The sequence below is a fragment of the Larus michahellis genome, chromosome 3, assembly GCF_964199755.1.
Source record: "Larus michahellis chromosome 3, bLarMic1.1, whole genome shotgun sequence".
Classification (NCBI taxonomy): Eukaryota; Metazoa; Chordata; class Aves; order Charadriiformes; family Laridae; genus Larus; species Larus michahellis.
The window spans coordinates 45024805-45049650 of record NC_133898.1 but is presented as its reverse complement, the minus strand read 5'-3'; the positions used below and the strand labels follow the sequence as shown (position 1 = coordinate 45049650).

At 41.4% G+C, this 24846-nt stretch overlaps 1 protein-coding gene across 2 annotated transcripts in view; it reads left to right on the top strand.

Moving 5' to 3' along the window:
• The window catches only part of KIF26B (kinesin family member 26B), a 303146-nt gene that overhangs the window by 243841 nt on the left and 34459 nt on the right, over positions 1-24846 (top strand). The gene's annotated exons all lie outside the window — the stretch shown is intronic.

Sequence of the window (24846 nt, the reverse complement as noted above, 5' to 3'; positions counted from 1 at the left end):
TTATGAGTGTGTTTTTTGGGACTGTTCAAAGATTTTTTTTTTAATGTTTCAAAGCATCTGAGAGACAGATTCATGTTTGCTCCACAGAGACAAATGTTGCTGCCATAATGCAGCACTATAGAGAAAATTATTTTGTTGTCCATTGTGTGGAATTTAGTTTCTTGAAAATATACGGCACAATCATAGAATCATAGCATGGTTAGAGTTGGAAAGGACCTTAAAGATCATCTAGTTCCAACCCCCCTGCCAGCATGCATGTTTGTCATGAGATTCTTTCTGTGATCCAAGGTTACTTTGCATTTTAGTGTTGCGTGATTTGAATCTCAGTGTCAGCCTTTCACTTGCAAAAAAGAAGTAGGCCCTATTTGTCACCCTAGGCAAGTGGCCTTTGCTACTGCAGTTAGCTTCTAGGAAATTAGAGTAATTGCTCACCTAGTGGGTATGTTTTGTACTCATTTCTCTTCACTGTTTTCTCACCCCATTTGTCATATGTGCAGGTCTGAAAGCAAGTTTGGATTCATTACCCAACCCAGGCAGTCTTACAGACTTCTTGTTGAAAAGTTTCTGATTTTGTGGATGGTATTGCTTTTCTCTAGCCCGAAGCCTAGGGAGTAGCAACTAGCATCACAGGAATGGCTTACAGTAGCACTTTGTAATCAAACTGCTACTGAATGTCACCGTTCATGAAGGACATGTATATGAGAATCTGGAGTTAGGAACACCAGGATGACAGGAAAAATGAAACAAGTCATTCACAGAGCATATTTCAGTCCATACATTTTACTCTCTTTATCATTTTAAAGGCTGCAAATGTGATTATTTTCTCACGTTCATTCAAGATTGCAAGGTATTGACAAGTTTTACTTCTTTGGTTTACTTCATTTTGGAAAATAAAGATTCATTGAGTTTAGTTATAATTTTATTTTTCTTTTAACATTTATTTTCCAAAATTCTTTGGCAGTCTGGGCTTAAAACATGCTCTCTGGAAATATTCCTGTTCCTGAAGCTCAGTCAGACTGGAATTCAGTTAAGGGCCAACCAAATTTGTACATATAAACATTCATTAAATGTTTTGTGGATCAAGCACCTAGTCATAGTGTGAAAATAGTTTGAACTCTGCTTCACAAAGTGTAGCTCAGACTGTGCCTTTCAAAAACCTGTCTTCCTTCCTGTTGGATTTTAGGGATTGAAGGGAAGGCCAAATGTAGGAATAGAAAAAATGGTGTTAATGATGCTCCCTAGGCTAGAACTAAACATACAAGGAATACTTACCAAGTACAACAGGTGCCTTTCCTGGCAATGCCTGACTGGGAGAAGAGTGTTACCAAACACGTCTTCTACTTGCTGCACTACCAGTCTCTTTCTGCTGTGATTCCCAGCTGTTGCACTCCTGAACTTACACAGCCAGAGGTGCCAGCACACTCGCTCATCAATGTTTCTGTGCTGCAGAAAGAAGATAAGAGCTCTCTTCAGGACAGCATCTCCTCTTGAATTCGCTCCTATAAGAGCAGATAGTATAGAGTAGAAGCATAGAGAAGTGGTTTGTCATCTATAAATCAGAGGCAACATCGCTGTTTCTATGGAGGGCTTTTAAAATATAACTTGAATAACGTATTGGCAGATTTTGGAGCAACTGTTGTCCGCTTCTTGCTGAGAAGAGTGCAGAAGGCATTTTTTCCCAAATGTGATCTGTTCATGAGCAATGGAAATAAGAGACTTGGTGGCTGGGTGAGTGCAAACACTGTTTCCTCAGTGGTGCGGCAGTACAGGTGTGTGCTGCTCCTCGGTGGAGAAGAGAGGAAGGAGGGGGGAGTGCGTGTGCTGCATTGTAGAAGAGGCTGATCATCCCATAGACTGATGTGTTATGTGTTCAGTAGTACCTCTTGTTTAAAGCAACAGCCAGCCTATCTATCTGAGAGAATTTCCCTTTCTTAGGGGTGTTCTCTTTCATTGTTAAGGAGAAAATTAAAATTTTGTTAACTGCCTTTTTTGAGTGGAACCAAAGGAAAACAACGGAAGTGTTTTCTTATGTGACAGCACTGCGCATTGTGTGTCTGATCTCAGCAAATTTCCATAGAGCAGCTCACAAAATGGAGCGTCTTTTCTTTATCTGAGCTTTTAAACAACTATTAAGTATTTTACGGCAGCCTGTCAGTAGGCACTGCATTGCTTCCTGGGAGCCCGGAAACTCACAATTTCATAGACATGAGGTTTTCTGTTACAGCAGAAATGTAGTTCTCTAAACTCTGAGAGGCTGCAGGCTCTTAAACTCCCTTCAGTGCTGTATCCAGCTTTATCTCCACAGGTAGTAGTTGTAGGGAAAAGCTTGTTCAGATTCATAGCTGGTATAAGCAGATGCTACTGCATTGCCTTCAGTGGGCTCTGTGTTTATGCCAGGGATGAATCTGCCTCTCTGCCTGTAGTCTCCATGAAAAACACATGCTGGTGTTCAGCACATTTTGCTTTTTTTTTTTTTTTTTCTTACCCGTAAGGCCAAGTCTTGGAAGCCATTAAGTTCGAATCTTTCTCCCTCAGGACAAACCCACCTGCTCTGCCTCCAAATTTTGGGAATAGTAACAGAAATTGACACTGGCTTTAGCAGGAACTTGTCTAGTAAATTTGTAAGAAAGCAATGTAGAAATTCTCAGACATCAAAAAATACAGTTTGATATGGTTTGGGATCTTGTCCTGCATTCAAGTTAAATTCCACGTGGGTCTGAAGAAGGGGTAAGAATGCCTATAATGGGCAACCACATGCAGATAATGAGTGACCAGGCTGCCATTTCTGGGAGTTTGTATCTTTCATGTATAGTCTCTCTTTCATTTATACTCTCTCTCTAATATCTCAGTGAGTTATATCTTTGTCACTGTTAATGTCCAGACCTATTTTGAACCTTACTAAGCACATCATTCTGTCGTGGTATGAACCAGTGAGTTCTTCTAGCTCAGTATGTTATATAAAAATAGAATTTTTAATTTGACTTAAATACATTGCCATTTAATGTCACCTGCTTCTTTTGCTCTCGACTTATGAGCAAATCCCTCAAAAAACTGGGCAAAAATTATTTTCTCTGCAGGAATGTCAAATATCTTCATAAAAATTGGAAAGGGGCACTTGCAAACCCAGGGAAGAGCAAGGCAGTCAACTCCAGCCTTGACCAAGTTTGACAGGGCTCAGATCTGCTACAGGAGGAGAGTTTTGCTAAGCTGCAGTAATTGTTAGTGCCATTTTATTTTTTTTAAGAGCATTTCAGCTTTACATTAGCGCTGCATTATCTGCCTCTGATTTCCAAGATGAATGTGTTTTAAACCCTCAGATGAATACCCATTTGCACAAACTCCACATACTGGTTTATGTAGCTCACTATTCAAAAATTACTCCAGTTGCTAGGCAACAGGGGTGGTGATAATTCATGGTAATGCTGTTTTGGAAATAATCATTTTTATACATTTTAATGACTACAAGAACATAAGAAAACTGTTTAGAAAAGTGCAAGGCTGTATGAATTTCTCTTTCAGAAATTGTTGCTTGTTTTATTTAATAGGCTTCCCTCTTAATGCGCTGTCGCAATGTGCTAGTGTTTCTGGAGGCATCCTGTATTTTGAACTCCATGCTTATGCTTATCCAAGGAGGGAGTCTTGTCCATAAAATAGATGGGCATGAGTCAAAAGCATGAGTTTTGTTCTTGGCACTTCTGCTTCTCTGTCATATGGTTGCAGTTCCTCCCAGATCTTACATGCTGGTATTGTTGGTTTTTTTAATCCTACCTGTAGAAAACAAAATTATATTAAATGACTGGTGCAAGGTTGCACAAGAGGGTTAATGGCAGAGCCACCATGTTTTCAGATCTAATCTGGTGCTTAAACCACGGGCTAATCCAGTCTTTCTTTCTGCATGACCTTTGGAAAATAATTTATTTCTGGTTTTTCTATTTATTCCCATTTATAAAACCAAGCAAGAAAAAATTCAAGTAGGATTTTTAAAGGGCATTCAGACTTGGCAAAAAACACTACTTACATTTTAAGTGTTGCTAGGTCTCTGTTACTTTTTTTTCACTTTTTTTAGAGTTGTGGACTCACATAGATAGTCCTAATGGAATGCAAAATCTGGGTTTTTTTGGTCAAAGGTAGACTATTATTGCTTTTAAGTAAAGAGGAGAAAAGGGAAAGTGTTAGATTATAGTATTGTGGTATAGAAGATGAGCCTAAAGAATATGCTGTGTATCAGATATTTTCTTTAAATTGTTACTTAATTATTGGAGTAAAAATGAAAATGAGGTTTGGATGGAGCCAGCAACTCATTCTTTTCTTGGTCAAATGGATGTATCTATCTGCAGTTTTTCATCTGTGTAAAAAAACCTGTGTGTGAAGAGAACTGCGATCCCAGGTATCTTTTGTTTATAGGTCTTGCCTTTGCATTTATAGCATAGAATCATAGAATTGTCAGAGTTGTAAGCGACCTTAAAGATCATCTAGTTCCAACTCCCCTGCCATGGGCAGGGTCATCTCCCGCTAGATCAGGTTGCTCAGAGCCCCATCCAGCCTGGCCTTCAAAACTTCCAGGGATGGGGCTTCCACCACCTCTCTGGGCAACCTGTTCCAGTGTCTCGCCACCCTCATGGTGAAGAACTTCTTCCTAACATCCAATCTGAACTGACCCATCTCTAGTTTTAATCCATTCCCTCTAGTTCTACCATTACCCGACATCCTAAAAAGTCCCTCATCAGCTTTCTTGTAGGCCCCCTTAAGATACTGGTGGGCCACTATAAGGTCTCCTCGGAGCCTTCTTTTCTCCGGACTGAACAACCCCAACTCCCTCAGTCTGTCCTCATAGGAGAGGTGGTCTAGCCCTCTGATCATCCTCGTGGCCCTTCTCGGGACACGCTCCAGCACGTCCATATCTCTCTTGTAGTAGGGGCTCCAGAATTGGACGCAGTACTCCAGGTGGGGTCTCACGAGTGGAGCAGAGGGGGAGAATCACCTCCCTCAACCTGCTGGCCACACTTCTCCTGATGCAGCCCAGGATACGATTGGCTTTCTGGGCTGCGAGTGCACACTGATGGCTCATGTTGAGCCTCTCATCTACCAGCACCCCCAGGTCCTTTTCTTCAGGGCGGCTCTCAAGCCAGTGACTGCCCAGCCTATATCGGTGCTTGGGATTGCCCCAACCCAGATGGAGGACCTTGCACTTGGTCTTGTTCAACTTTGTGAGGTTGGCATAGGCCCACCTCTCCAGCATGAGTTAGATTATTTTACTCAGAAGAAATATCAGTGAAAACTTTTCATGAAGAGATAAGGAAAGCTAAAAACCAGTTCACAATATAATTCTTGTACAGTAACTAGTATTAGTACTGGAGATTTTATCCTGGTTTATGAGCTCGTACTAAGCTTTCTGGGATTCACACAACCCTGTCTGTTCATTAGGCCTAAGAATTCAATGCAAAATTGAACTATATGCCCAATGAGCAATCTGTTTAATGGTTATTTCATCAGGGCCTAAACCTAAATTATTATTTTTTTTTAATTAAGAGATTTCAATCACTTTTGCTTTCCACTGCTGCATCTACTAGTCTTCTGTTTCTTGCTTTTTCTTCTCCTCAGGGAGAACATGGTACAAAGACAACAGAAAGCCTCAGAAGTCTGGTGCTGCCTTTGGAATCTCTAAAGGCAAAACCAAATCTTTCCGTGTTAATTTAGTATTAACTATATTAGAAGTGGATGAAGAACTGTTGTGCTGTTTTACCTGTGTAAACATGAGAGCAGAAGGGGAAATAAGGAAGGAAAATGAGGACATGAGTGACGGCTGAAACAGAATCAGAGGACTGGGAAATGTCCCAAAATGAATGGGAGAGCTCCAAGAGACACTGAGATAATGTTTAGAGGAGACAACAATCCACAAAGAACTGGGAAGCAAAAGAGGAAAAGAAATGATCCCATTCAAAAAGAGGAATAAGCCTAAGAAATACCCTTGAATGATCTAATTGTAGGAGAGTGGTCAATAGAGATTTTGTTGAATGTGAAACAGTTCCTAATTAGCTATTAAAAACATGAGCTGCTTGGGAACAAAAGAATTTTTCCATGATGTTGGCAGCCAAATCATATGGACCAGAGCCTTCGCTAACAGACGCTAAAGCCATTGGAGCAATGCCATATTATACCAGCTGAGGACCTGGCCTTAGGTGCGTGCTCTTTGACACTAGCCAGAGTGCTTTGGCAACATGGAAAAGCAATGCAGTTGCCAGTAAGAGCACCGAAACACTGTCAGTGCAGATATAATGAGGACTTGGAGCATCTGGCAATTACTTTCACCTTTGGGGGTTTTCTGTAGCTGACATTTTTAGTAGGTTGAATTCCTGACAATTTTCTTCGTTATTCCAGGGAACTACATAAAATAGATGGAATCAGGGATGCGCAGTCTGTGAATGTAGGAAAACTTCTTGCATTTTATTAGAGTAATTTAATCTGCAGCTCAGGAGCATTAAGATAACGGATTTTGCATGCTCCAGCAATCGCTGTTGTAGTGTTCATCAACAATGCACTTTATTGTAGGACACTTTGTACAGCTGATAGTGCAGATTTGAGCTTTATCTGCACACGTCTTACAGTACTGTGTTTCATCATCAAGTTAATGAGAGATAGTAGACAAAATCCTCAAGGATAGCTTCAGTGGAGCTGCCATTCCCCAGCTTTGGGTTTTCAACTCAGTCCTGCCAGACTGGCAACGTGATAATTATTGGAGCAGAGGTTTCTGCGTGCATGTGTACTAGATGTAAGCGAGCATGTTGTACTCACTGACCCTGATCCCTTTACACCAGTTTTACAACAGAGCTCAGTTGATACGGCTCCATTCTGCACAAGTGTTCAAATGGGAAGAATCACGCTGTGTGAGCTAGCTCTTTTAACGCTCTTTGAACAACTCAACAAATTAACACTTTACAGATACTGTAACAAGCAAATAATGATGGACTGCAAAATGAAATGAGAAGGGAAGTGCTTGTGTTTTATAGTCAGATATAATAGCAATTACTAATTGCATTTAAATAGCCATTCCTATCAGCAACAGATAGCTGTATCATGGAAGGACACTAATTTGGTCCCGGGCCAGCACAGACATGACTGGTAATGAACAAGCAATCCAGTAGCGTGCGGTTATTGCTGAAATATAACTTGAGTGGGACCCAAATAGGCCATTGTGGTGATTTCATATACAAATGAATCTGTACTTAATTCATTAAAATGCCATTTTGAACCTTCAGTCAGGGTATCCAGCAGTTTATTCTCACCTGTTCCACCACTGGTTCAGGCTCAATTGAACATGAATACGTTTTCTCTCGTGGAAATGTGGTGATAATTCATTTCATGTATAATTGAACAATTTTTAAATAGTCCTTGGAATAACTAGCTCTTGTGCAACCCAGCAAATTATCAAAAAGCATGCAGTAGTATTTATTAGCCTTACTTCACGTTTTTGGTTATCTCCAGTTTCTTGAATAGTCGCATATGGATATGATCTGTGAAATTAACTTTTGTTTCCCTACTGATCCGTCTTTCCCTGCACAAAACCAGCGTGACTTAGGGCAAGAGAGCAGAGACACCCCACTGCAGATGACCAAAGAAAATGGCTTTTCTTTGTATAGTGCCAGTACATAGCCCTTGTTCGGATTTGGGCATCTCATCGCTAAGAAGAGGTTGCAGTCTGGAGAAAATTTAAAAGGGAAGCAAGATCTATGAATGGTCTGAGATGAAAGGGTTACGCACCTGGAAGAACACTGCAACAGAAATAAAGCTTCATAGCTGGCAGGGAAAAGGAGACCTCTGAGAGGGGAGATGACAACTACTCTGTAGTATTTGAAGGATGTGAATACACACAGGAGGAGAGAATTTTTTCTGGTGAGACAAAGTGTCAGAATGATTTCTTATCCTTAAGTAATGAGATAGAGGAGTATAAACTTCAAAGCATGCTAACAGTGATTCCGGTTAGTCAATGGAATAACTTCCCAAGAGCTGAAGTGAACACTTCATTGGTAGAATGATTTAAAAGCAAAATAAAAATGCAACTAACAAATATTAATTGACAGTTATATAATACACAGTTCCAGATTGGGTAGGGACAAGGCTTATGCAATTTCAGTGCAGAATTCTTGAGTCAAATCTTTAACACTTTTCAATCGCTGTACTTCCATTTTGATAATTTATCTTCCGCCTTGTTTGGAAAGTGTTTGCACATGGCAGCAGTTATACAAATAAACAATAAAACATGTTCTAGTATGTCTGCTAGAATCTCCACTGCTTTTAGGAGTCTGAAAACTATCAGTCAGCTGGATTGTTACACTTGGATGGCATCAAAGAAATCCAGAAAGTCTCATCAGTGTCTTTCTCAAGACTCTATCCTAGCAGGGATATGGGATGTCCAGTCCATTTCTGTGCCAGGTGATTTAACTCAGTTAACCACTTTTCTTCCTTCATCATTTAGTTACACTTCTTTTTTAAGGTCTCTTTCTCTTTGAATTGCAAAATCAAGTTCTCCCAGTGCTTGATCCAAAACTCAGTGTAAGTCAATGTAAATTTTTTATTGGGCTTTGGCTTAAACCCACAGATTAGAAAACACGCTTATATCTAATTAGATGAGATAATCCTCAAATCCTTGCTAAGGGATATTGTATACCATAGTTCATGTTCAGTATTTGATGATTAGCAGCTTATTTGTTGAAAGAGGCAGTATGTGGTTAAGTGTTACTTAGTGATGAGTTTGTCTGGGATTGCAAGGGACGTGATTGATGAAACTGGTGAATGTGAAAATTGGAAATGTACAATCATCTAATGACTGGTTGCAAATGGGTCTGTAACCATGAATTTGGAGCTCAAGAAGGTTATACAGAAACTTGCCACAAATAGGAACTTGTGACTACTGAAGTGGTACAAGCAGGGCTATTTGATTTTCCTCTTCAATGTATATAAATAGTATTTGTGACCTTACGTTAAAAATAAGCAAAAACTTGGTTTACATTTTCTGGGCAAATAGCTGAACATTTTTTCCTTATACTCTTTCTTTTCTTTGACTCTATTTAACACCACCCCCTCAATGGAGTGACAGGCCGTAGAAGCTTTGAAGAGAACTGCGTGGTTGTAAATACTGAATACTTCAGCCAGTTTGTCCTATTGCTTCAAGAGCATTTGAATAGCATTGCAACTGCAACATGTTTTTTTCCATACAAACTTTTACCGAAGTTCTTATTTTTGTAACATGTTTGAGAGGAAAGCAATGAAGACAATCCTCTTCTGCTCTTCAGACACCAACTAGCTTCTGCTGGATGATCAAAGTTTTCTGGCTGGTGGTTGCCTCCAGGCCTGTACACAATGAACAGATGTGAAGTGAATTTTTTAAAATATGCATTGACTTTTCAGAGTTAAGCAGGCTGGTTATCTGCTGAAATATTAAAATTATCTCTCTCTTCTGCTGCAGAATGAACTTGTAAGGTTCTTTTAATTTTTAAAATTTTGTTTGTTTATAAATGCCATCAGATGACATGCTTTCTAGCAATATGTGACAAGACTCAGTAAAATTAACTTCAGACAGCAGGTTTAACTGTTTTAGCTGTATTTTTTCTCATCAACCCATTGGCAAAACTGTTCTACTTGCCATATTTAAAATTATTTTCCAATAGGTTATTTTTGAGGGCTGAGGGGAGTTACTGAATTCTCGCTGTTCCCTAAATCTCTCCCTGTTCCTTAGTTTTGCTCTTGGGCGGAAATAAAGCTTCACTCATTTTGAAAATTAATGACAAAATGTAAGTTCATACTGTCAGAAGTACCATCCCTTCTGGCTCCATGTAAGTTCATATTGTCGGAAATACCATCCCTTCTGGCTCCCTTTGGTACAGCTGGTTCTGAAGGGCAGAGAGCTGGGTACCAGCATGATGGCAGTAGCTGTTTTGTGTGGTGTTACAAACCTGGGAGCTATGGAGATACAGTCTTCAGTCTCTATAATTAGGAGAAAAGGAGAAAGTTGGGAGCTGTCATAGACATGAAGGTATTTTTGGGCTTGGAAAAGGACGCACAATGTATTACACTCTTTGCAGGAGTGGGTGCTCTCCCTGATTGAAGTCTCTCTCCTGCTGTTGTGCCGTAGGCAGCTTGCACAGCCTGCAGCTTTCCCAGGTCTCCTGCCTGCCTTCAGCTGGAGCTCCAGAGGGCAGGGCTCTCACATAGCTCCTGTGTCGTGTGCGCTCATCCCTTCGGGCAGCTCAGACTGCACTAGGCACCTGTGCTGCTCCACTTGGAGACAGCCAGAGAACAAACGAGGGGAGCCGCTTAGAAGGTGAGCTGTTAAAAGCACCTCATCATCCCTGTGGAAGTGGGACCTGAAATCTCCTTAGAGCAGTCTTTTAAGGATTGCACACAATTTTCATGTCTGCCTCCAGCTATAAACAGAGAAGCAGAATCTTTTGTGCTCCTACACTGCGTTTCCTATCTCTTGCAAACAACAGTTTTCACAGGCTCCATGTGACGTGCTTTGAAGTTACACGCCTGTGCAAGAGGACAGGAATTAGATGCAGTATCCAGATTTGCTACCCGGTTGGCATGTACTGCATAACAAAAAAAAAAAAAAAGTGTTTCCAAAGGTACAGTGTTAGAGAAATAACTGCACTTTTTCAGAGAGGTAGAGAGAGTATTCTAGGAGCTCTGTGTACTCAGTCAGACCCTGCCGACGTGCACCTCCTGAATCCTGCTCATCTCTCTCATGTGTGGACATTGCTGGAGTCATGGAGGGTAGTTTCTCTCATGTCAAAGGGAACTGAGGGTAACTGCAATAGTTTACACTGCCCGGGGAGGTTGTGGAGTCCCCTTCTCTGGAGATTTTCAAGACTCGCCTGGATGCAGCCCTGAGTAACGTGCTCCAGGCAATCCTGCTCTAGCAGGGGAGTTGGACTAGATGATCTCTAGAGGTCCCTTCCAACTTTGAAGATTCTGTGATTCTGTGAAAGAGCAGCTGATGGAGGACCAAATAAGATTTGACTCTGAAAATACATGTGTGTGAGAGAACCAGTTGGCACCCTATCACATTGTGCTCCAGTGAGATTTGTGAAATGCTCCTGTTTTTTTCAGCCGAGGGTTGAGGCTGCTGACTGTGAAGTGTGTTTTACAGAAAAAGTGACGGTGTGCTTTGGTAACCTTAGGATCTTTGCATCATACAGAATATAAAATAAGCCTGTTAAGCTGGTAAAAGATTTTCTTTTCTCTTGTTCGGTGACTACTGCCATTTTGGATGGCTATGTACTGTGTAATGGCATTATAATCAATGGCTTTTGTTGGTTTTGAGCTACTCTTGATTGCAGTCCTCTGTGTCTTCCTTCACCTGGAATAATTTGTGTGTGTGTCAGATAAACTTCAAGAAGATTACACAACTGGCAAAGTCCTTTGTGTCCACTGGCAGATGCTGTGTCAGCTCTCCTCATGCTCATCTCAGCCCAACAAGCCCCATGGTGAACAGGGTGTTGTCTGGGGGAAGGCTCTGGCTGCTGTGAATCTGAATATGATGCTTTGGGTGTCTCTACTGTATGTGCTCCCAGGGGCTGTCACCTGTCTTCCCAGCAGGGTCAGGGCTTCTTCAGGCAGGGACATGATGCTTCTGCGGTGCTGTAGCAAAACTCCTTTCTCTCTACTGGTATCACAAACACATCGGTTAGGTATACTCTGAAAATTGAAATGGATTTTGTCATCCTCCCAAGAGAACTCATAGTTTTGCTTAAACTTTTCTACCAAACATCTTTTTTTCACAGAGAGATAAGACAATGAAAACAAAGAATTACAAGCAAGACAATAAATTGACTATTGGAAACAGATACCACAATAAGGTTTTCTTTAAAAATTGCGTCATTTGATTGGAGAATGATTTACGTTGCTTAATATGTAAGATTTTGAATTTTCTCTGATAATGCTATTAGATCACACCCATGCAAAAGATAGTATAATCCCTAAAAATACATTTTTAATTCCATTGGCCAGGTTCCATCCATCAGTGGTGCTTTTCTGTGGAGCAATACCTGATTCTTTTAAAGAATATCAGCTTCACGCTAGTAACTGTTCAGATGCCTAATCAGAGGGCAAACTCTGCTGTTGCTAAAGGTATCCCTCGCTGAAGGCCAGAGAACAATAGATAACTGAAGAGAGTAACAACAAAACACCACATCTTCTCAACAGGGAACATTTAGTTGTGGGCTATGAAAAAAGAATGTTGCAGGATGTGTATGAAATTATAGTAAGGTAATATTCAACTCTGGCAGTAATAGTGTGGGTATGTGAGAGTCATTTTGACTAGCAATTACACATCTACTTTATGCATTAAACAGCTGTGTTATCTCTATTGAAACTAACCTTAAGTTCGGAACACAAATAACTTTCCTAATAATTTTATGTTCCTATCCATACAGATATAAAACCAATAACTGTATGCTTCATAAGTATTACCAGTGTGTTGCTTCACCTTAATTCATCTCCCAGAAATATAAAAATCCAAATGTTTCCTACTAATATCTAATCTGTAATCCATATTAAATCTAATGAATTCTATATTCTTCTCTGTGTATTATCCATTAATTTTGTGCCAGTAACTGCAGCTTCATATAACTTCCTTTTTAAAACTGCAGAATTTGGAAGTACAATTCTGTTGTGCCAGAAGCCAACTAATAAAATTTAGCAATGACTATTGTCTTAAATACAAAGGGACAGAGTTAAGTATTCTATGCTGGCATTATAAATTATATGCTGCCCATATGACCTTTAACTGTATTTTGCAGTATCTGAATGTGAGAGTAAGTTCTCCTTGGTAAATCTCATAATATGCAATAGGAATATGTGCAGTGTTTTCTCCTTATGGCTCCTTTCTCATAGTAAATGAATGTCTCCCAGCCCCATGCTCTGATTATGTTCATATTGAAACATTTCTGGCAGTTAAATCTGCAAACTTGTGCATATTTAAGTGTACGTATTTGGGAGATCTAGAAATATGGGCAGAGAACGGCAAATCTTTACTCCTCTTGCTGTGCAGGTTCCAGTAAGGGGAGTCCTGAGGGATTCTTGCTCCTAAAGGAGCAAGGTTCTCTGCCACCATATTTAGCGAAAAGGTCCAGCTTCTTGCAGATCAAAGGCTATGCACTTATTGTCGTAAGGTCAGGGCTAGGTGAGAACTCACCATACTGTCTTCTGCCATTAACCAAGTTTTGAAATGCACAAGTATAGACTGGCAATGGATGTTTGGTTAATTTATTGACATAATTTGGTTTTCGAGGCATTAATGTGCATTTTGACCACCTTTATTTTTGACTCATTCAGAGTAGGAACCAGTAAACACAGGTATAGGTATTGCTGAGTGAATCTCGTACTCTTCAAAAAAGAAACTCCAGCACAGTTAGATTGCAGGAAATGAGATAGCCCCTAAATGGGATCTTGTGCTGCTTCTCAAATATATCTATGATGGCTCTCAATCTGTTTATATTATTCATTAAATATAGAACTTTTATATCCCACGATGCCCTTAATTTACACAAGCTTTAGAGAGTGTGGATCAGATATATTTTCCTACCTGTTCCTACCTACCTCTTCCCATTTTTACTCCTTTCACTCATTAACAACTGGTAACATTATGAAACATCCTATTATTTTCCTTCTTTATCTCCAATATATTTCAGAAGTAATTTTTATTTATCATCTAGCTTTGGCAAATAACTGTTGAAGCACTCATTGTCACTGCTGCAGTATCTTTAGTCCATGATTATTAAGAATGTGAGTTCTGGCTGCAGTTTCTCAAATACTTTCATAATCTCAAGCAGGTAGGAGAGAAGGAGGCAAGCATAACTGGAAGCAACATTTCTGATTCTGGGGCTTTCCAGGGGCCCAGCACCCCATGTTAAACCTTCTGGAGGCTTAACTGGCAGCAGGCATCCCAGCATGCTTGTTGGGCCACGCTGCTGCCTGACATCTCCACAGGACACAATTCACAGTGCTGTAACCCTGTCCCTGACACATCCCCTCTACTAGCAGCAGTCACATCCTTGGCATTTCCCTGTGGTAGACTTGTAGGTGATCCACAGGAAATAGTGTCTTGACTGCTGTCTCAGTGACTGTGCTCCTAAACATTCCCTGATACTATATATAATGGTGGGAAAGGTCTAGAGATGCGTGTAGCTCTCACCCTTTTCTGTTTTCTTTTATGTTTGCCGGATCGGAAATGGAATGATACATTCTGCTGTGCTAATTGATTAAATGACATCTATCATAACATAAAGAGATCAAACACGATTATTTTTAGTCCTGTATTACAGTTTAAAGCTCACAATTCTGCTCAGATCATTAGTGTACAATTTTCAGATGAGCTAGCCAGAAGGTCCCTAAATAAAAATTAGTAGAAAAGATTAGCTAGGAAAGCTAGACTGGTAATGAGCTGTTGCACTATGGTAACGTGCTAGGTTTATAGTTCATATCTAGCCCTAATCAGTGATAAGTGCAAGTTGTCAGCATTTGATAGCTAATTGGTGTTTCTTGGAATTACACTGCAACGAAAACACTGAAATGAAAATAAAGTTTTTCTTTATATATGACAAGTTAAGAGTTAATTATAAATGCTTGGGTCAAATACACCTCTTAGCTACACTATATGAAAATCTGCTGCACTGAGGGAAGTATAAACTTCTTTGGTCCCTTTTGGGTCATTATTACTTTTTTTTTAAACTGGTACAGTAGTGGCTTTGAAAGCAAGAGGACCCTTAAACCATTGGCTATGTATTTAATGTCATATGTCACACACACAAAAAACCCTAAACCCGAAATACTGGAAAATATTAACAATGCAATAATGACTTGAACTCTCCCAACGGCCCATTTGTTATTGATTGTATTTCCTCCGTGTTCATTGGAGAACTGCTGTCCTCCCACAGAATTAATTGGACATAAAATCATAAGGTGGATCTGAAAAATTATAAAGCAGGAATAATCTAAGCCACAGGACATGAAAGACTTAAAAGCCTGGCTAACTTGACATCTGTGAACTGAGATTTTTGTCATCGCACAGCTATAATTAGGAGGCTCTAATCACTCTCATAATGCTAATATGGGAAATGTCCTGTCTGTCCTCAGTAGCTGGTGGTGGGAATGACTGCTATGCGCGATGTCGTGCTTCAAAACTGTGAAGCCCGACAAGCTCCGCAAGCAGGAGTGACTCTGACATGTGTGCTCCGAGAGATACTTAGCCACCTCCTGAGAGGCTGAAGCATACACAATCAGACCACCTCAGTGCTAGTCATCCAAATACATTTTTTAATTGGCCACTTAATTGACCATTTCCAATCAGATTTTACACAGGCACAGGCCTTCAGATCTCGGAGGTCCCTGCAAGGCTCCTGGGACTGGGAGAGGAATAGAGCAGAAGCAGGCTGGGCCATGAAGGTGTGAAGCCAGCAGTTATGTGCTCCATTGCGTGCTGGCTCGCCACCCAGCTGAGCCTAACACCAGCCAGCCAGCACATACAAGCCAACAGGGAGAGAGGAAGGAGCTGCAGCTGGAGGAGATGAGTAGGTGGGATGTGGTAAGGTGGGGTCATAGGGACTGTAGAAGAGGGGACAGCAGAAGTGTAGGAAATGGAGGAACACAGAATACAAACCCACAGGAAACTAGTCTTCATTAATTCTTCTATTCATAGAACAACTTGTTCATTTATTCAGATCCTCACCATTTGAAATGCAATTAGATTAATATATTTTCCTGCTGAGTAAAATTCATGCAGTCAGCAGACAAACCCCTCTCTAAGTGATTTGCTCATCAGTGTGTATGGAGGAGGAGGAGGGACAGAGAGAAGAGAGGAGCTTAAATGAGTTCACTGCTAGATTGTCTGAATTAAGTGATCAATTTTTATTACTGCAGTAGCTGCAAAAGTTAACACTGATGTTAAAAAGTCACACTACAACAAAAATTCAGTATTAGCATTGAGATGTGAGAGGAAAAAATCCTGAAGGCCTGAGTTAAAACTCACTTTAGAGTAAATCCAGGCAACAGGTATTGTCTTCTCAGAGGGTGAGCCTTGAAATATCTTGACTGTTCCCAAGACAGGGAAATCTGGAACAGCTGTCTGTGCATTTAAATTCAACACTCCTGCCAAAATGGGGATACATTTGGATACAACCTTCACTCTCCATTTTATGCAGACATGATACCTAATGTCAGAATTTCTAGGTGAAAGAACAGTGGTAAACATAATCTGTCTAGACCTGAGTAAATAACTGAATTGGTGTCTCCTGAGAAATTACTAGTGAAGCTGAAGAAGACAAGGAGCTGTAAGATGCATCACATAGTGAAGACTGATGAGACAACAATAGCTAGCATTGAAGTGGGTGCTATCAGAGTAGAGGGAATGCCACCAGGGAAGTTCTTCAAGGACCAGTTTTGGGAGAGATTTTATTTAGTGTTATTACCAGCAGCCTTGGCACACAAAGCAGGAGCACGCTAATCATAGTGGCTGGTTACACAAAGCTGAGAGCCATCATCTGTACAAAGGAAGATCAGAACATCAGATGGGAACAGCTGTGGGACCTTGAGGGCTACCATAATAGAAATAGCACTAATGCAAGCGCTTGCCCTGATGGACTGCTGACTATTTCTACTGGAATCTGGGAGCTCATCAGATAGAAAGGGGGTGGTATGAGTGTGCTGATTTAGGCATATTGGTTAATGAACACAGGTGTCCACAGCTGACGTAACAGTGAGAAAATAATGAAGTTTGAGCAGGCATTAGGAATGAAAACAGAAGAATAGTAATGTCCTTAAGCAAGGGGCTAGCAGTTCCTCTCCTGGATGCAGCTCTGGTCACCCATATAGATGAACAATGAATTCAGATTGAAACAAGTACAAGACTGGCAAGGGGAGCAGGATAGCTTTTAATGTGAGAGAAGATTAAATGAATTTGGCTGACATACCCAAACAGAGTTAAGGAATAGAGAGTGCACGATAAGGAGTGTAAGTGGTGTCTGTACATGTGGCAGGAACATTCCTGTTCCCGGGGAGTGAGAGCAATGGAAACCAAAGGGCTGTGTTGGAGCATAGGCAAATAGAGAAGTAGGTGGCTTTCAGCATGCCACTCTGAAATGGAAGTGTGTGTGGGCAGTGCTAGGAAGCCCTAATATTTTTAAGGATGGGTTTTCTAAATGCTTAAGGTTTCTCTGTACTGGGTAGGGGCAGGAGTTTCTTCTCACCCCAAGCATCACCTTCGCTTTGATGACATCCCACAGGGATCAGGCTCACACGACCCAACAATGCATTTCTTTTTCCTCCTTCTCATTCTGTGGTTGTTGTCCATGCACTCTCATTTACGGAATGACTGCCTCTCTTCTTGGCCTCTCTTGTGTTTCCAGACACACTGACAAGGAGTGGGTTGATTGGACATTGAGAAACATTTTTCGCCACCCTTAGGAGCAGGCATGTGGAGGGGATGCAGCAAGGAGGCTGCAGGGCCTCACTGTAAACCACTATAACCTAACACCAAGAATATAAGCATGACCATACTGAGTCAGGTCAAATGTCCTCCTAGTATCCCCTCTCTGCCTAAATTCAACATCAGATGCCAAGGAAAGAGCGTAAGACTAGAATGAGTACTTTGTCAAAATATTCTTGCAGCCTCAAGTATTTTCACCTGCAGGAATTCCTGAGCTTCTGCAGAGGCTTTGTAAACAGAAGGGGGACCTTCCGGGCACACTGTAAATGAGTCCAGTTTGAGGCTTTCTGAAGACGGTTGAAGGTTGAAAGGAGCTTTTTATGTAAGACTGGCTCAGCTTGTCTTTGAAATTTTATTTTAGTGTTTCTGGGATTTTGAACAGCTAACTTGTTAAGAGATATATTTTTATTATTTCAAACTAAATACATACAAACATCAGTAGTTGTATATTACTTTCTGGCACTCACAAGCCTGTTCTAATTACGAATCTTGTGGAGAGGCAGCTATTAACATGGAAATACTCAAATTTACAGTTGATTTTCTGGGCATAATAGATACCTATCAGACTCTAAAGCATGCTCTAGTTACCTCAGGTAAAACTGCAAGCTATGTAACAATTACTAAACGGCAAGTTTAAAAGAGTTTCTTTCCTTTGCTGTCACGGGCTATTAAGAGATCTCTGAAGCGTCAGAGATATAACAGCCTATTGAGGAACTTGTCTAATTAATGGTATCATAGTCGGCAAAATAAATAGAAGAATCTATTTAAAAGGGGAGCAAAACTTCAGATAACATGACAAATGCATGTGCATCATTAGTATTTTAAATTGGTGCACAGATGAAGATAAATGTATTTGATACAGCCTATCTCCAAATGGTTTAAATAGCAAATATATACACATTAAAATCATTATACATTGATTTGGCCACTTTTACTAACATGCGTAGTACTTTTATGGAGACTGGGGTCCCTCACGTTTTATTTGGAGTCCTCTATGAATAAAGTATGATGGAGCATGAGAGGGGTAAAAGAACCAAACATTTAGTTTTCTTGTCCCTCTCTTGACGACCAAATTCCCAGTGCCCTGCAGCAGCTGCTAGATTTGGCTCTATGCTGTCAAAAATAACATCATAAAACTGCCTGTGGTTGCACGTTTTAACTTCAATGCCATGTACTTGACTTCAGAAGGGACTATTTTATTCATTATCTCGTGTAACCTGTCACTAAATCTGTAAAAGCCCAATTCAGACCCTGCTGAAGCTTATGGGAGCCTTTCTGTAGCTTTCAGTGACAACTGGGTTCGGACCACAGTGCCATGGGTTTCAGTTCATAAAATCTCAGTTTTGGAGCTTGTTTTCAGATATCACCAAAACCGGGCATGGATAGAGAACTTTTCATCTATGATCTTTAATTGCCATGCAAGATCAACAGCATCACTGTTGATCGCATCTCTAAATCAGCCCATTGTGTGAGTAGCTCAGGCCATCTGTGGATAAAAGTTGTTGCTGTCTGATGGCCATTCATTTTTATGTGAAAGGAGTTTTTGGTCTCTCTCCAGTTCCTAACAAATATAGAGGCCAAGGACTTGCAGGCCAGAGAACGCTGTGTTCATCAGATTCTGCAAACATCGTTGCAGGTGTCTAAAAAACTTATTTTGACCCTGAAACTATATATTGAATAGTAAATAAATGGAGTCTGTGAAATGAAACCAGCTTTCTAGACCATTTTGCTTTTTAAAGAAGATAAGCGTAAAGGAGAAGCTCAGCTTTCTCACACTTCTCAAAAGAGGAGGAATGTGTAAAGTTAGACAGCAAAGTCCATACTTAGCCACTTTATTACTTACTCAGATTTTTAGGAGATGGGCATGCATATTGTCTAGGACCTGTACACATTGCCTGTCCATGCCAATACAGTATTCTTAAATAACAGTCATGGTTTTTTAATTCCTAGATGGTTTGGAGCCAAGCAACTGAGCTCAGTGTGTCCCCCACTGATAAATGGGAGATGACAAACAAAAAATTCCTGTTTTGGAACTTGCTTCACCTACTTGATTCCCATCCTAGGTTAGCACATCACTTGGCTGTTGCAAAGTCCATCTTCCTTGCTAATGGATAGGGACTCCTTCTTTTAGCAGCTTTTAGCAGTTTCATGCTTCTCTGTGAAGCAGGATTTGGAGCCATATATGAAAAGGAACCTTTAAAAGGTAATAACGTGATTACCAAAGATGGAAGCGCGACTTGAGGCTTCTGACTATTTATTTTGATTTAATGATGTTAGTTTAATACTTTCACAGCTTTACTTTGTGTTTTGACAGCTTATAGTCAGGACCCGCTTTCATATGAGTGTTTATTTTTTGGTGTATTGATTTAAATGAACAGTTCTGAGAGCATCAGCATGGGGAAAATTATGTTTCTAACAATTTGTCTCTTAATTTTGACATCCAAAAGGGTATAAATACTGGCTGAAAGTTCCTCTGTGGTTGGGAATTTCTCTCTTCTGTGTTCTTTCTCTGGTGTGTTCAAGAGCGGAGTTAAAGGACTTTCAGTCTTGTTTCTGTGGGACCACTAATAAGATTTCTTTCCATCCACCCAGCCATCAATTCTCACAGCATTTACAGAGACTTACTATCTTTGAGGCTTTTATATTATTTTCTCAAATTTTCTTCAAATTGGCTAACAGGATAGAAGTTTATTGCTGGAGGTGATGAGGCAAGCTTAGGCGCAGGTGCACAGGCAGTATGAACTCTTAAGCCTAAGTTTCTTTGGGAATACATCTAGTAAGTGGCATAAGATGAATTGTATAATTTTCATAATATTAATGACAGCTGAAGTCTGCCTTCTTTTTCCCCTTTTTCCTTTCTGCACAGGAGTGTGTGCACTTTCACAGCCTTCTGCTATATTGCTGTGGGCTGAAGGCTCTAGGAGGTCAGCATATAAAATCTTACTTATCAAAATGTGAAGTATTTTGCTGAGTGACCTTCCCAGTTTCCTGGAGATGTCATCTATTTACACTAGTAGCAGTGCCAAGTGGAGTGGTTTTTAAAACTGAACAGCAGTCAATTTATTTTCAGGTACCACTCCATTTGGGATTGCAATTAGGATAACTAGAGCTGCTCTCCAGCACAGGAAACTGGGAAGGTCATGCTGCCAAACCGTTGGCATCTTGATGAAGGAGTGTAAACTACTGCTGTCGCTACTGCAGATCAAATGAGCCTAACCAGAATGAAGTAATTATGAAATCCTCCCAAAAGATCATGAATATTCATGGATCAATTACAAACATTTGAAGTTAATTTTTGTTTGAGGAAATAACCCGGGTGTTCCACTCTCGCTACATATGGATCATAACACTCCTTGCAAGCAAAGGGCAAAGCGCTGTTGCTTGCTGCTCGGGCTCACGGGTGCTGCTACGTGCGCAGCAGTGGGCTGCCTCCAGCCGGGCAGCATGGGAGTGCTCAGTGTGGCAGCGAGCAGCCTTACTGTCCCCCCTCCAAATCACCGTGCTGTCATCACCAGAGAGGCAGCTGAAACGGTCATCTAGCTGCCTGCAAGAGTTGTGCCAGTCTGGTAGGCACGTCCTTGTTTGCAGTGCCCTGCCCTCTCTGCAGGGGCTGTCACCGATGGTGGCTCTTCAGCACATGTGACCCCAGCAGATGACACTGGCAGCGAGGCCTTCTGAAAAACAATCCCTTTGCTTAGCCTCTTGAATGCAGAGTGGAGAGTCTCGCTTTAATCAGCCTACTGCTTGGCCCTGTGAAAGCGGCGGGAGCTGGGGGCAGCAGTGCTGCAAGCGAAGCTGCTGAGCAACAGGAGCGGATCCTGCTCTTCATGCTGATGGAGGGATGTTGGAAATGTCCTTGCTGGATATCGTTGCTGTGCTCATGCCAGTATTAGCCATCGGGGTGGCTGGTGTGAAGGTGGTTTCCAGAACGTGTCCTCAGCAGATTGTCAGGGGATGTCTCCTCATGCTTCCTTCTCACTATGTATTTTCCCCTATTGCTGCCCTATAGGCACAGGCACTGGCCAGCCACTGTCCAGTCCTTCCCTTCCCAGTGCTCCCGCTGTGCTGCCAGGGTGCAGGCAGCCCAGAGAGTGGCAGGCAGGCTCCTAAGCTGCTCCAGTTGCTATTCAGCAGCAGATACGACTGTTGTTTTCTCATATAAAGCAACCAAATGGCTTCACAGAGATAAACTGAGCCAAACTTGTGGTTGCTGTAATGCTTCCAAGTAAGGGGGCCAAACAAGGAGGGGTATGGGGGGAAGGAAGGCTTTTTCCTTCCCTTTGTGAGTGTAGCTTGATAGAAATTAGCTTAGAGCCTGGCTACATGCAGAGTCCTTAAATTATTTAAAATCTGGATCATTATTGGTTTTAACTGTGGGGATTTTTTTTCTCCTGTAAATCACAGTCTATTTGCTGAGCAGGCTTTCTTAACCAGTGGCTTTGCTGGTTTTGGGGAATCTGGCTTTAACTCCAACATATAGTTGCTGAGCCTAATTAGCTCCCTGGAATAATTGAGCTTCTGTTTTTCAGCTAGAATTTATTAGGAGCTGGCACTGTAATGAGACAGACCACTAGGATCCTTTTGCTTTTTTATTATCTTTGAGCTTTGTTTGTGTGTTTTTAATGGTTGCGTGTGAATGTGCTGCAGGTTGGAGTACAGAAGGCAGAGGGATCATTGTGTCCATCTTCAGTGCAGTCGTCTCTCTGAAACCATCACTGGTCTCCAGCAGAGCTGCTCTCCCACCCCAACACTTGCTCTTGCTGTGACTTCAAAGTACCTCTGGATCTCTGAGCTCTCATTTGAGTAACGTGTTGACCTGTAAATAAGGGGTTATGTTTTCAGTTTGATATTGCCAAAGTGCGAAGTGCACCTGAACCAAACCACATAAATTCATGTAGCTGGGGCAAAGACTGCAAGGAACTTTTTTGTCTCATGAATTATTTAAATAAAGCCCGTCCTGCTTTAGCTCCACTGGTGGCACAAGGCAGAAATGAGAAGATGGAGGGGCCATCTTTCTCTGTGCTTCCCCAAGGCTAGTGTAACGGTGTGCACTCAGACCTGGGCTGGCAATGTCAGAAACCATGCGCTCTTTGATACCTAGGTAAAAGTGGAGCAGGAGTGTGATAACGACTGCTTTATTGTGTGAGATAGTTCTACTATGGATAAGTTCGGTAAGATCAGTCAGCAGGACCTCCAAAGAGTGGGGCACTTTATGTCATTTTTGGATAACATACTCCTTGGCCATTTTGTAGACCGCTGAAGTTTTGTCAGCTTTGGGGTCAACTTTTATACAAAAGCTGCAGCTCTTGAATGAGCCCATTTATGGTGAGAGGGACAGTCTGTTTCAAGGAGTCAGTGGAGCCAGAGCTATTGGGACTCTGTCCTTCTGTCATTAATTTTCTTTTCTGTCTTTGGTGAAAATAAACAAAAGATGCTATTTTGTGCTTCTGCAACATGGTCATGTGTTGTCACAGGCAAAAGGATTGTTTGGCAGTATGAAATTTGCATAGTTAGACTCTTAAAAGACAAGAATTATAGGGGGGAACGCCCTACAATTTATAAACCTTTTGTAATACTAGAATTCAAGTATAAGTCCCTGTTATCCCATGCTTGGATGCAGCAACACCTTTCTCCTGCTTTTGACTGCTGCAGCTTCACATTCCTTCCAGATGTGATAGTGATTTTCCCAGTACATGAACCTTTCTGAATTCTAGTGTACCTTATACTAACTGCAGTGGCAGTGGAGATTTCCACTTTGCTTAATTTTCCCTTTAAGGCTAGTCAGCTTCCACCTGGAACAAGTTCATTATTTCCCCAATGCCTCATTTCACCAGGTGAAGGATTCCCCAGGTTAAAGGTCCAACACGTTACCCGTCTTTCTTCAGCTGCCTCGCTTCCTTCTGCTAACAAAGCCAGGCTTACATGGCTGAAGCATCACTCCACATGGCCTCATTTTCCCTGTGCCTACACACGTTTCTCCCATTTCCTCTTTCCCTCTATCAAAATTATTAACAGAAAGGAAAGACACAGCTAAGCAAACTATACTGGTTCATCATGAACTCAGCTGTTACACACCTGTAACATCCGCTATTGGGTTTGTGCCTTTTACGCTATAAAATGTCCTCTGTAGAGATTATTTCCATGCAATAAGTGCCAAAACCAAATGGAGTATTTATGTGATTCCCTCGTTATGCAAGCATTTATTACTACGAATAAAGCAGTGCATCAGCACGAGGGAGCAGAGTTAAGACTTCATGATCAAAAATAACTACCATAGTTACTGAGATTTTTCCTTTGACATACCTCTATAAATAATTAGATTACAAGACACCTGAGGGCATACATAGTCTGATCCTGTAACAGTAACACCTTGAGGGAGTTCACAACTTTCTCCTTTTGGCCAAGTGCCTAGGAAGACACTAAGGTATATGATTAATAGAGAGCACAAACACACACCCTTGCAAGTCCTAAAGCTTAGTTATAATATTGTATTGTATCCCCGGTGGAATGTTATTATTTCTATGCCTGATGGTGCTGCTGTTGTCACTGAATAGCCAAAATCCTCATAGCAGTGGGGTGAGAGGCAGGGGGAGACAAAGAAAACATTTGTTATTAAGTTGGGGGAAAACAAATGAAACAAAGCATATAATAGGATTGGTTAAATAATTCCACAGAAAAATCATTATTCCAAGACTTCAGCCAGATCTTCCTCTCCAGTATTCCCTTGTTTTGTGGAACAGTCTTGTGCTTGCCTCTTCCATACAGAGAATGAGATGCTGGGCAATGAAGACTCCTCCGAATTTCCTGACCGTGATATTTATTCTTATTGCTTCATTTTCTATTCATGAATTCTATTTTGCAGCCCTAAACAAAAGCAATTACCATTTGCCTCTTTTCTGCATAGCTCACTTCAAACACATTGCTCACACGGATTCTCGTAAAGCTGAAGGACCTAACAGAGGAAGATCCAGGGAGGCACTGCCCATGCCATGCCCCCTCACCCTGGCCTGTGCCTCGGCTATGCAGTGTGACGCAGTCAGCCCTGCCAAATTATGGTGGGGTTATGGGGTTCCTCTGCTGGGGATCAGTGAGCAGTCAGGGGCACGTGAGCAGGGAGAGGGGCGTTAGAGGTCAGGCAGTGGCAGTGCAGGATGTTAACGGGAGCAAGAGGCAAGGAAAGAGATTAGTAATGGGAGTGGGTCTAGCAATGACACTAAAGACTGGCAAAGTCCGGTGTAGCTGGTTAGACCACAGCAGGATGAAGTGGAGGTACCTAAGTGAGGAGCCGGGAGTGAAGATCATGGTATGGGAATGAGAATGGGTAAGCAGGTCAGATGAGGAAAGGCCAGGATAGTCACTGATAGAAC